Raw genomic sequence first — 13,321 nt, forward strand, 5'->3', positions numbered from 1 at the left:
TTGTTCATTTAGGAATATGAAAAAAAAAGTTATGTTTCTCATGTGTCATGACATATAATTTTAATTAAGCAATTACTATATGTGTGCAGTAATATGTACAATATATAATAAAAATATTAAACATAGTTTATTTTTCAATTTTTCTAGGGTCTCTTTTATATTTTTGTTTCACAAACTATAAATCAGAGGGTTTAACATGGGAATAACAAAGGTGTAAAGCAATGAGGTCATTTTGTCTTGATCTGGAGAGTAGGAAGAAGTTGGTTGGAAATTCATAAAGAGTAGAGTTCCCTGGAAAATGTCCACCACATTTAGGTAGAAAGTACAGGTGGAGAAAGCTTTGAACCTCCCCAAGGCAGAGTGGATTTTCAAGACTGAAAGGATGATATAACAGTAAGACTCCTGAAATTGTACTCAGTTCAATGAAACCGAAAACAATAAACAACAGCAACTCATTGACCTGGATATAAGAGCAGGAAAGGAGGAAAAGTGGAGGTAAATCACAGAAAAAAATGGTTAATCACATTTGACCCACAGGAATATAAGTGGAATACTAATGTTGTGTGAATCAAAGCATCTACCATTCCCACCAGGTAAACCCCGGCCATGAGCAGGGAGCACATCCCGCTGGACATGCTAACTGCATAGAGCAAGGGATTGCTGATGGCCTTGTATTGATCATAGGCCGTAACTGCCAGCAAGACACTCAGAATCTTCAAAGATACAGAAGACCAAGAATTGCAGAGTACAGCCACAGAAAGAGATAGATTTTTTCTTGGCAAATAGGTCCACCAGCATCTTGGGCCCAATGGCTGTGGAATAGCAGAGGTCACAGAAAGAGGTAGCTGTGGAAAAAGTACGTGGGTGTGTGCAGCTGGAGATCTATCTACCTCCAGAACATTTTCATCAGTTCAGTAAGAAGCCCACACCTATTAGCTCTCATTCCCTGTCCCTGCTGACCCCAGGAAGCAACCACTAATTTTTATTCTGACTCTGAGCAGTTTCTTATTCTTTGTCTTGCATTTAAAGAGAATCATGCAATATGTGCTGTATTTTTTTCTTTTCTCAGGTTTCTTTTCTTCAGTGAAGTATTATCAAGGCTCATCCATGTTGTGTATGTGTCAGAATCAGAATTCTGTCTCATTGAAGGGCACAATAATATTTCATTTTGTGGATACTACACACTTTATTGACTCATTTTTCTATTGGATAAATGTTGGGTTGTTTCTGCTCTTTATCTGTCATGAAAAATGATGCTATGTTATTCTTGCCAATGCAATCTTTCAAGGCAGCCATCATCACTAAACATTATCTTAGTCCTATATTCCAACCACATACGAAAGGATATTTCATTGATTTTATGTCTCACTCACATTCTCCAAACCAAGCACTTTTTAAATGATCTATGTTACTTTGCTCTTGTAAGAATCTCTGCTAAATTTAAAGCCTCATAAATTAGAGCAATAATTATTTTGTATTTTATAAACTTCATGGCACAAGTATTTGTAAAGGTAGTACTTTCTAAATGTTTTCCTTAAGCATTTATGACTACAGGGTAGAAAATAATGTGCTGTGCTCAGTTGCTCAATAATGTCCAACTCTTTGCAACCCCCTGGACTGTAATCACCCAGGCTCCTCTGTCCATGGAATTTTCCCAGTAAGAATACTGAAATTAGGTTGCCATTTCCTCCTCCAGTTGATCTTCCCAACTCAGGGATGGAACCTGTGTTGGGTTCCATCTCCTGCATTGGCTGGCAGATTTTTTTACCACTGAGCCACCTGAGAAAATTACATAAAAAAACAGCAATATATCAGCTTTGAATAATTGTCTACAGATATACCTCAATTGTACCAAAAACTCTTAATGACCTGGATAACCATGGTGGTGTGGTAAAAAATTTACAGCCAGATATCCTAGAGTGTGAAGTCAAGTGGGCCTTGACAGTACTACTATGAACAAAGCTAATGGGGTTGATGGAATTCCAGCTGAGTTATTTGAAATCTTAAAATGATGCTGTTAAAATGCTTCACTCAATATGCCAGGAAACTTGGAAAACTCGCAAGTGGTCACAAGACTGGAAAAGATCAGATTTCATTCCAACCTAAAAGAAGGGCAATGGCAAAGAATGCACAGACTACCATGCAATTGTGCTCATTACACATGCTTGAAAGGAAATGCTCAAAATCCAACAGACATGAATTGAGAAATCCCAGATATACAAGCTCCATTTAGAAAGGGCAGAACAATGAACAAAGCTAGTGGAGGTGATGGAATTCCAGTTGAGCTATTTCAAATCCTGAAAGATGATGCTGTGAAAGTGCTGCACTCAATATGCCAGCAAATTTGGAAAACTCAGCAGTGGCCACAGGACTGGAAAAGGGCAGTTTTCATTCCAATCCCAAAGAAAGGCAATGCCAAAGAATGCTCAAATTACAACACAATTGCACTCATCTCACACGCTAGTAAAGTAATGCTCAAAATTCTCCAAGCCAGGCTTCAGCAATATGTGAAGCATGAACTTCCTGATGTTCAAGCTGGTTTTAGAAAAGGCAGAGGAACCAGAGATCAAATTGCCAACATGCACTGGATCAAGGAAAAAGCAAGAGAGTTCCAGAAAAACATCTATTTCTGCTTTATTGACTATGCCAAAGTCTTGGACTGTGTGGATCACAATTAACCGTGGAAAATTCTTCAAGAGATGGGAATACCAGTGCTCTGGTATTCTGACCTGCCTCTTGAGAAAGCTGTATACAGGTCAGGAAGCAACAGTTAGAACTGGACATGGAATGACAGACTGGTTCCAAATAGGAAAAGGAGTATGTCAAGGCTGTATATTGCCACCCTGTTTAATTAACTTCTATGAAGAGTAGATCATGAGAAACGCTGGACTGGAAGAAACACAAGCTGGAATCAAGATTGCTGGGAGAAATATCAATAACCTCAGATATGCAGATGACACCACCCTTATGGCAGAAAGTGAAGAGGAACTCAAAAGCCTCTTGATGAAAGTGAAAGTGAAGAGTGAAAAAGTTGGCTTAAAGCTCAACGTTCAGAAAACGAAGATCATGGCATCCGGTCGCATCACTTCATGGGAAATAGATGGGGAAACAGTGTCAGCCTTTATTTTTGGGGGCTCCAAAATCACTGCAGATGGTGACTGCAGCCATGAAATTAAAAGATGCTTACTCCTTGGAAGGAAAGTTATGAGCAAACTAGATAGCATATTCAAAATCGGAGACATTACTTTGCCAACAAAGGTCCGTCTAGTCAAGGCTATGTTTTTTCCAGTAGTCATGTATGGATGTGAGAGTTGGACTGTGAAGAAAGCTGAGCGCTGAAGAATTGATGCTTTTGAACTATGGTGTTGGAGAAGACTCTTGAGAGTCCCTTGAACTGCAAGGACATCCAACCAGTCTATTCTAAAGGAGGTCAGTCCTGTATGTTCTTTGGAAGGAATGATGCTAAAGCTGAAACTCCAGTACTTTGGCCGCCTCATGAGGTAAATTGACTCATTGGAAAAGACTCTGATGCTGGGAGGGATTGGGGGTAGGAGGAGAAGGGGATGACAGAGGATGAGATGGCTGGATGGCATCACTGATGCGATGGACATGATTTTGTGTGTACTCCGTAAGTTGATGATACAGGGATACCTGACATGTTGCAATTCACGGGGTAGCAAAGAGTCGGACATGACTGAACTCAACTGACTGAGGAACCAGAGATCAAATTGCTAATATTAGTTGGATCATAGAAAAATCAAGAAAATTCCGAAAAATATCTACTTCTGCTTCATTGACTATGAAAAAGCCTTTGACGGCATGGATCACAATGAGCTGTGGAAAATTCTTAAAGAGCTGCAAGTACCAGACCACATTACCTGCCTCTTCATAAATCTGTAAGCAGTCAAGAAACATCAGTCAGAATCGTACTTACATAAAAGTTGTACATTGCCACCATATTTACTTAATTTGTATATGCAGAGTACATCGTGGAAAATTCCAGATTGGATGAATCCCAAGCTGGAATCAAGATTTCCTTAAGAAATATCAACAACCTCAGATATGCAGATGATATCACCCTAATGGCAGAAATGGAGAGGAAGTAAAGAGTCTCTTTAGTGAAAGAGTGAAAGAGACTCTTTCAGTCTCTTTCACTGAAGGTGAAAGAATAGAGTGAAACTGCTGGCTTAAATGCAACATTCAAAACACAAAGATTACAACATCTAGTCCCATTACTTCATAGCAAATAGATGGGGAAAAAGTGGAAGTAGTGATAGATATTTTCTTGGTCTCCAACATCACTATGGACATTGAAATTAAAAGGCACTTGTCACTTTTCAGTTTCATGCATTGGAGAAGGAAATGGCAACCCACTCCAGTGTTCTTGCCTGGAGAATTCCAGGGACGGAGAGGCCTGGTAGGCTGCAGTCCATGGGGTCGCACAGAGTTGGACACGACTGAAGTGACTTAGCAGCAGCAGCTCATTGGATGGAAAGCTATGACAAACCTAGAGAGTGTATTAAAAAGCAGAGGTATCACTTTGCTGACAAAGATCCAAATGGCTAAATCTTTTCCCAGTAGTTATGTAAGGTTAGGACCATAAAGGGAGTAGGACCATAAAGAAGGCTGAGGGCTGAAAAATAGATGCTTTCAAATTGTGGTTCTGGAGAAGACTCTTGAGAGTCCCTTCGATAGCAAAAGGATCAAACCAGTCAATCCTGAAAAAAAAGCAACCCTGGATATTCTCTGGAAAGACTGATGTTGATGCTGAATCTCCAATTCTTTGGCCATCTGCTGTGAAGAGCCAACTCACTGGAAAAGACCTTGATGCTGGGAAAGATTGAGGGTAGGAGGAGAAGGGGGTGACAGTATATGAGACTGTTGGATGGCATCACTGACTCATTGGACATGAGTTTGAGCAAACTCAGGAAGATAATGGAGGATAGGAGAGCCTGGCGTGCTACAGCTCTTGGGGTCACAAAGAGTCCAATGAGACTTAACACCTGAACAACAATAACAATATCTATATCTATCCCAAAAGTGAGGAAAATGTTTGAAATCCATGCATCTATATATCTGACAAAGAACTTGTATCCAAACTTTATGAAAATCTATCATCAATAATAAAATTCAAATTAATAAAATCTGCACAAAGGATTGAATATATACTCTCACCAAGAAGATATATAAATAGAAAGGTCATGTATAGCTCTTTGCTCAGCATATTTACTTATTAGGGACATGACAATAAAGTAACAATGGGTTAAAATTAAAAATACGGATCATGCCTAATTTTCTTTTTTATCTGAATTTTCATTAGTATTTAACATGAACACAGATTATATTCTTATTTGTTTGGGTTACATTTCTATTTATTTTTTTGGTTGTTTGTTTCCTGCTTTTTCTTGTCTTTTTTTTTTTTCTATACACCTAAGAAATTCATCAAGCTAAATTTCATATCATTAGTATATTTTTAATTTGGGAAAAATGATTCATAGGAACAATTGTTGATACCCTTTTAATGTCATTGCAATTCTTGGTGATATCAACCCAATATTAAATATTAAATATATTAATGTGGAAATATTGTTGAGAAAACCTCAAGCCACATAACTAATTGCTAATAATTTTTGACTGGTTAAAAACAAACAAACAAAAAAAGTGGATGCTTTTTTTTTTCACAAAAGAATGTCAGCACCATTATTTACCTCTCTGGCACATATTTGTTATATGTAGAATTGCCCTTGATCATGCAATTCTAGTTCTTATTATTTTTTTCCTTTTTATTTTAATTGGAGGCTAATTACTTTACAATATTGTGGTGTTTTTTGCCATACATTGACATGAATCACCCATGGGTGTACATGTGTACCCCATCCTGACCCTCCCACCCACCTCCCTCCCCATCCCACTTCTCAGGGTCATCCCAGTGCACCAACCCTGAGCAACCTGCTTCATGCATCGAACATGCACTGGCAATCTATTTCACATATGTTAATATACATGTTTCAATGCTATTCTCTCAAATCACCCCATCCTCTGTTCTCCCAAAGAGTCCAACAGTCTGTTCTTTACATCTGTGTCTCTTTTGCTGTCTCACATATAGGGTCATCGTTACCATATTTCTAAATTATATATATATATATATATACATATTTCTATATACATATGCATTAATATACTGTATTGGTGTTTTTCTTTTTGACTTATGTCGCTCTGTATAATAGGCTCCAGTTTCATCCACCTCATTAGAACCTCATTAGAATTCTTTTTAATAGCTGAGTAATATTCCACTGTGTATATGTACCACCACTTTCTTATCCATTCGTCTGCAGATGGACATCTAGGTTGCTTCCATGTCCTGGCTATTGTAAACAGTGCTGCAATGACTACTGGGGTCATCATTGAAAGAGAACACCTGTCTCTTTCAGTTCTCCTTTCCTCCGTGTGTATGCCCAGCAGTGGGATTGCTGGGTCGTGTGACAGTTCTATTTCCGGTTTTTTAAGGAATCTCCATACTGTTCTCCATAATGGCTGTACTAGTTTGCATTCCCACTAACAGTGTAAGAGGGCTCCTTTTTCTCTGCACCCTCTCCAGCATTGTTTTTAGACTTTTTGATAGCAGCCATTTTGACCTGGAATGAGATGGTTCCTCATTGTGCTTTTGATTTGCATTTCTCTGATAATGAGTGATGTTGAGCATCTTTTCATGTTTTGTTAGCCATTTGTACATCTTCTTTGGAGAAATGTCTGTTTAGTTCTTTGGCCCATTTTTTTGATTGGGTCGCTTATTTTTCTGGAATTGAGCTTCAGGAGCTGCTTGTATATTTTTGAGATTAATTCTTTGTCAGTTTTTTCGTTTGCTATTATTTTCTCCCATTCTGAAGGCTGTCTTTTCACCTTGCTTATAGTTTCCTTCGTTGTGCAAAAACTTTTAAGTTTAATTATTTCTATGCAAATTAATTTTCCCTTAGGTACTCCTTGATCTTCTGGGCTTCAAAAATCGCTTGAGGTGCATTTTATTCAACTAGAACCAATCAATCCTAAGGAAATCAACCCTGAATATTAATTGGAAGGACTGGTGCTGAAGCTGAGGCTCGAATAACAGGTTCACATAGAAGTCTTATTAGTGCAAATTTCTTATTTTGCAAAATCCCAAAATAAAAGTTATTATACATTCTTTCACTTTTTTTTAGTTTAGTTATTGATTCCTAAATAATAATAATAATAATAATAATAATTCCTATAATGTTATTCAACCTTGCAAATTCCGGAAGAGGCAAAATCAGTCAGTCAATTTCACTGTTGACTTTCCATTTAATGGGTTTAATGTTTTTCTTTTTTACATCACACAAGTAGATCTAATAAAAATGGCCCGATTTTAGATAAAATTTGTCCTTAGATACTATAATAAATTTATATCATATAGATGAAACTCAGTAATTCATCACAATCTATTGACACTCTATTTTGCTTAGAATTTCATATACTTAGGACAAAGTTTTTCTACTGTATTTCTACTCATGAGCAGCAATTCCAAAAGAGTTTGTGTAAATTGATAAAATACGTTAGAGATAGACTTGTCAAACTTTTGTCAAAGAAAATAATTTTCTGTAAGTTTTGATCCACCATGAGCTCTTTTCCTAAAATGCCATAATGTCTAACAAAGGCCTCCCTGAGTAACAGAGGCATTTCTTAGAGTTTACTTCTATCTAAAATATCTTCACATAAGGAAATTTCATAGGGCAGTTTGAAAACCTGAAGCTTCAGTGGCTTTTAGCTTTATAATTTTAATAGGAAATTAAGAATGTCTTTCAGTCTTGTAAGGTTTTTCAAATATATGACCATATCCACATTTTCTCAATAAATGGATTCACCTCTAGCCTTCAAGAAACAAAAACAAAATAGTCAAATATCAAGAACTTATAGCTCTTCTTACATATATATATATATATATATATATATACATACACACATACATATTCAGTCATGTCCTCCTCTTTACAACCCATGAACTGTAGTCTGCCAGAATCCTCTGTCCAGGGAATTTTCCAGGTAAGAATACTGGATTGGGTTGCCATTTCCTCCTCCAGGGGATCTTCCAACCCAGGGATTGAACTTGAATCTCTTGCGTTAGCAGGTAGAATCTTGGCCACTGTACTGCCAAGTATAATTAATATGCATGTCTTCATAGAGCCATTATTTTAGTATCTGCACCATGTGACGAACCTTCCCCTAAATCTGTTGTGTATAAAATGCATATACTGCAATATACATGTATATTTATACTATCCCTCTGCTAATTTTTTACTGAGATAAAAATAACACTCAAAAATGTTATTTAGTATTTTAATTTTTTATGTGTTTGTTTATTTTCCTTTTGTGACCCAGACAACATGGAGTGTTTTGGATAACAGTATGGAATGCTCAGTCCTTCAGAAAAGAATGCTCACAAATAGGATGAAAAGAAATAACACTTTAAGTAGATGACTGTTCATCACAAAAAGACAGACATCAAAACAGGGATTAAAAGAGGAAACAAGGAAAGGAAATTATCATGGAGGAAGTGATGAAATTCATAGTTCATAAATATTAAAAAATACTAAGGTGATGGCATCCAGCCCCGTTACTGCATGGCAAGTAGAATGGGAAAATGTGGAAGCAGTGACAGATTTCCTCTTTTGGGGCTCCAAAATCACTGTGGATTATAACTGCAGCCATGATATCAGAAGACAATTGCTTCTTAGCAGGAAAGCATTGACAAACATAGTGTGTTGAAAAGCAGAGACATTACTCTGCCAATAAAGGTCCATATAGTCAAGGATATGGTCTTCACAGTGGTCACATATGGTTGTGGGAGCTGGACTGTAAAGACAGCAGAGTGACAAAGAATTGAAGCCCTGGAACTGTGATGCTGGAGAAGACTCCCGAAAGTCCCTTGGACAGCAAGGAGACCAAACCTGTCAATCTTAAGTGAAATTAATCCTGAATATTCACTAGAAGGACTGAGGCTGAAGTTGAAACTCCAATATTTTGGTCACCTGATGCGAACAGATGACTCATTTGGAAAGTTCCTGATGCTGGTAAAGATTGAGAGCAGAAGGAAAAGAGAGTAACAGAGGTTGATGATGGCTGGATGGCATCAGAGATTGGTGATGGCTGGATGGCATCGCCAATGCAATGATGTTAACTTGTGAAAATTCTGGGAGATGGTGAGAGACAGGGAGGCCTGGTGTGCTACAGACCATGAGGTTGAAAAGAGACACAACTGAGTGACTGAACAACCACCACAATGACAGCATGATGATGTACAATACTAATGTCCTGTCCATTGGTCCTTATAACTGTCTTTCCTTCCTTTTCTTCAAGCTTTATTCAGTTAAAATCGACAATTAGCACATATAAGGTATTCAAAATGTAGATATGATATATGAATATATTGTGAAATGGTCACCACAGTATGCTTAGTAAAGGATTCATTAATTCATACAGTTAGTATTTAGAATGTGTGTGTCATGAGGACCATTAAGATCTAGTCTCCTGGCAAATTTCAAGTTTATAATGTAGAATTATTACCTAGAGTCATCATATACATTAGATCCCCAGAAGTTATTCACTGAATAATAGAAAGTTTGGCCATTATTACTCATTTTGCCCACTTTCGAGACTCTGGAAAAAACCACCAGTCTACTCTCTAATTCTATGAATTTGAAATATTAAGATTCAACATATATGTGAAGCTATACAGTACTTATCTTTATCTATTTTAGTCAGCATAATGAATTTATGGTTCTTCCATATGTTATAAACAAAACTTCTTGAATTCTAAAAGACAGTCTTGTCCCTCTCAAGACACATCTAATTGTCACATCTTCTGCCCAATATCATTTTATCTCCCAAGTAGAATAATTACTAGATCTAAGACTGAATATATCTATCTAAGGATACACTGGTTTCAGATTTTATTTTGGATTTAAAATCCTCATTTTTTATTTCATAATGAATTTGAGATTTCTTATAAGCTATATAGCTGTTTAATCAATTAATGCTTCTTATTAGCATTAGCTTATATTCATTAGTATAGAAAGTACAGTGTATACCATAAAACATAAAGAAACTCAAAGATTTCTCTGGAACTACAATGATTCTTAATGTAGCTGAAATACTATTTATTTATTTATTTTTAAAGGAAACTAAACAATTTTATGTAATCACATTGCCATGATCCTATACAGTAAAATGGAAATTCAAAGGACATGATTTTTCTGAATGCAGGAGACTCTGGTTTCATTCCTGGGTCCAGAAGATTCCCTGGAGAAGGGACAGGCTACCCACTCCAGTACTCTGGCCCAGAGAATGCCATGGACTGTATAGTCCATGGGGTCACAAAGAGTCAGGCACCACTGAGCCACTTTCACTTTCACATGCAGATATTATTTAAAAAAAAAAATGTGGTAACAGATCTAGAACCTTTGGCAAGCTAACGAATGAGTAATATAAATATGAATAATCAACTTTGTCCTTCATGGTGATTACCATCTGGTATTTGCTTTGAGAGCAGTTGAACTCCTCATTGTTAAAGAGAAATAATCCTTTCCTCTCTGAAACATTTGTGAACCATTCAGTTGGGTGTGGTGAATAAAATTCTTAAGGATCTAATACATAAAAATGCAATAGGCAAAGCACATTATTTTTTTGCTCCCTTTCTCAAAGGATGGAATATTTTGTATTTGCCCTGATTTTGTGTCTTGACTTCATGTACCATTTTATAGTGACATTTTTAGCTGAAATACAATGGGACTAAAAATATTGATATAATACTAATAAATCATGTTGGTATGTGTGGTTGTCACATAGGATTCACAGGAGATTTAAATTCACAGTTGTCAACGTAAAGGATTCATGCTATTTAGCTTCTTCATGAATCTATACCACGAAGGAAGAGCATTTCGCAACATATTTCACTGAGGGAACTACAAGGATGATAGGCATAATACTATGTGTCAACTCATGGATTTCTAAGCATTGCTCACAATACAGATCTGATTTTCAACATCAGGGTTCTTTCAGTGTCCTTGAACAGCATTTGTTTTTCTGTTCAGTTCAGTTCAGTCGCTCGGTCGTGTCCAACTCTTTGCCCTCCCCATTGAACCGCAGCACGCCAGGCCTCCCTGTCCATCACCAACTCCCAGAGTTTACCCAAACTCGTGACCATTAGGTCACTGGTGCCATCTAACCATCTCATCTGCTGTCGTCCCCTTCTCCTCCTGTCTTCAATCTTTCCCAACATCAGGGCCTTTTCAAATGAGTCAGCTCTCCAAAAACTGGAGTTTCAGCTTCAACATCAGTCCTTCTGATGAACACCCAGAACGGATTTCCTTTAGGATGGACTGGTTGGATTTCCTTGCAGTCCAATGGACTCTCAAGAGTCTTCTCCAACACCACAGTTCAAAAGCATCCATTCTTCTGCGCTCAGCTTTCTTTATTGTTCACCTATATATTCGTCTGCTTTAAGTCCATCAAGTTTGTCCAAATCAATGAACATCTCAGTAATATTCCAGGCGAAGTTCAAGGGAAGCTGTGATGCTCCACTGCCGGAAGCCGGCATATTGCATATTGAGTGCATATTGCATATTGCATATTGAGTGCAGCACTTTCCACAGCATCATCTTTCAGGATCTGGAATAGCTCAACTGGAATTCTATCACTGCTGGTAGCCAGCGTGAGGAACTCCGCCCATGACAAAGGTCATGAGGAAGGAGGCTCGGCATACGCAAAGGTGGGATCGAGCCTCAGGAGTCCCCCATCTACCCTCAAAACCAGAGTCTGCCTACTTTCTGCTTTCACCTACACCTCTGACTTTACGGGGGGCTGCCCCCCACTACCTCCCTCTGAAAAAAGAGTTAGCTTACAGCTCCAGTTAATAATTCCTGGGTGTGACAGTGTTTAACCTACAAACTCCTTTGGAAATCCTCTAGCCTGCCTGAATAGGTTTTTCCGGCCTCATGTGATTGTTCAGAGCCTCCCAACTGTGAGAGGCAGGAGATGTTCTAAACTGTCTAAACACAGATTCTTTTGAGTAGTTAAAAGATTGATTAGAAATTGTATCGGTAAAGGGATTTTCACTTGTTGGGCCAATGTTTGCTGCTAAGTTTCCATATCCCTTACCTGCTGTGTCCCTGGCAGTGTATTGGTTAATATAATTGGTGTAAGTAGTAGCTTTAATGTTTGTAACCTGGGACCCTTGAGTTAATTCTTTTTCTTGTTATAGCCCACCACACCTTTGCTCTGTAGGAATGCAACTTTATCTAATGCTTTTGGAGGGTGGCGCTTGACTTATCACCTTTAGAGAAAAATAAGTTTTCTGAAGAAAGGGTCTTAAAATGTTAACAGGCCTCCAGGCCAGAAGATGATGCAAATCACCTAAGCTTTTGCATATGATAAGTTTGCAGGAAGAAAGCCTGGCTTGCTGCCTGACTCTACCCCTTCCCCCATTATCCTCTATGCATAACTTAAGGTATAAAAACTACTTTGGAAAATAAAGTGTGGGCCTTGTTCACCGAAACTTGGTCTCCCCATGTCGTTCTTTCTCTTACCTTCTGGCTGAATTATTCAGCCTCTTTTCTACACTGAATTTCCTCACTGAGCTATCCTCATTCTATTACTCTTTATATCCTTAATTAACATTTAATTAAGCAGTTGTTTCCTGATCTTCGCCTACGCCGTATCTCCTTCGAATACCCTGGATCAGCCGGGGCTGGTCCCCGGCACTCCACTGTCCTTGAAGGAGTCCACATGGAATGAAGAAGTACTGTGGGAAGTCTATTAGTAACCACCATGCCTTGGGTCTTCACCACGGGCTTCCACCCCCATGCCCGGTTCCAGGAGAGGCTCTGGGACCTCGCTACTGCCGCCAAGTGAAACACGAGGACAATAAAAATCTGAAACTTTTTTTTTTTTTTTTTCGTGTCCTCGGATAGAAGACGTATCAGATATTAAACTGATAAGAACAGATACTACACTTGATCTTAGCCAAAAGGCCGAGAAGCGATGAAACATTATTTAAATGTAAGAATAAACCAGCAACATTTGACAAAATTAGAAAACAGGAAATTTTTCCAGAAAGAGAAAGTGCCATATGTAAATTCTTGATACATGAATATAAGTATATTGTATTTCAGAACTAAAATATTTCTAAAATTTAGACTTTATAACAAAAATTATCGTTTGAACTATTTAAGACAGCTTTGTGTCTCTTATACCATGAAGTATACATTTATAAAAGCAAAAAACACAATATGTGTGTACTTGTGACTATGAG

The 13,321-nt window shown here is 37.8% G+C and overlaps 2 pseudogenes; both read right to left on the minus strand.

Moving 5' to 3' along the window:
* Positions 1-168: 168 nt before the first annotated feature.
* On the minus strand, positions 169-11,608 carry LOC113877370 (annotated as a pseudogene).
* Positions 11,609-12,934: 1,326 nt separating this feature from the next.
* On the minus strand, positions 12,935-13,052 carry LOC113878703 (annotated as a pseudogene).
* Positions 13,053-13,321: the final 269 nt, after the last annotated feature.

The sequence above is a fragment of the Bos indicus x Bos taurus genome, chromosome 19 (assembly GCF_003369695.1).
Source record: "Bos indicus x Bos taurus breed Angus x Brahman F1 hybrid chromosome 19, Bos_hybrid_MaternalHap_v2.0, whole genome shotgun sequence".
NCBI classification, from domain to species: Eukaryota; Metazoa; Chordata; class Mammalia; order Artiodactyla; family Bovidae; genus Bos; species Bos indicus x Bos taurus.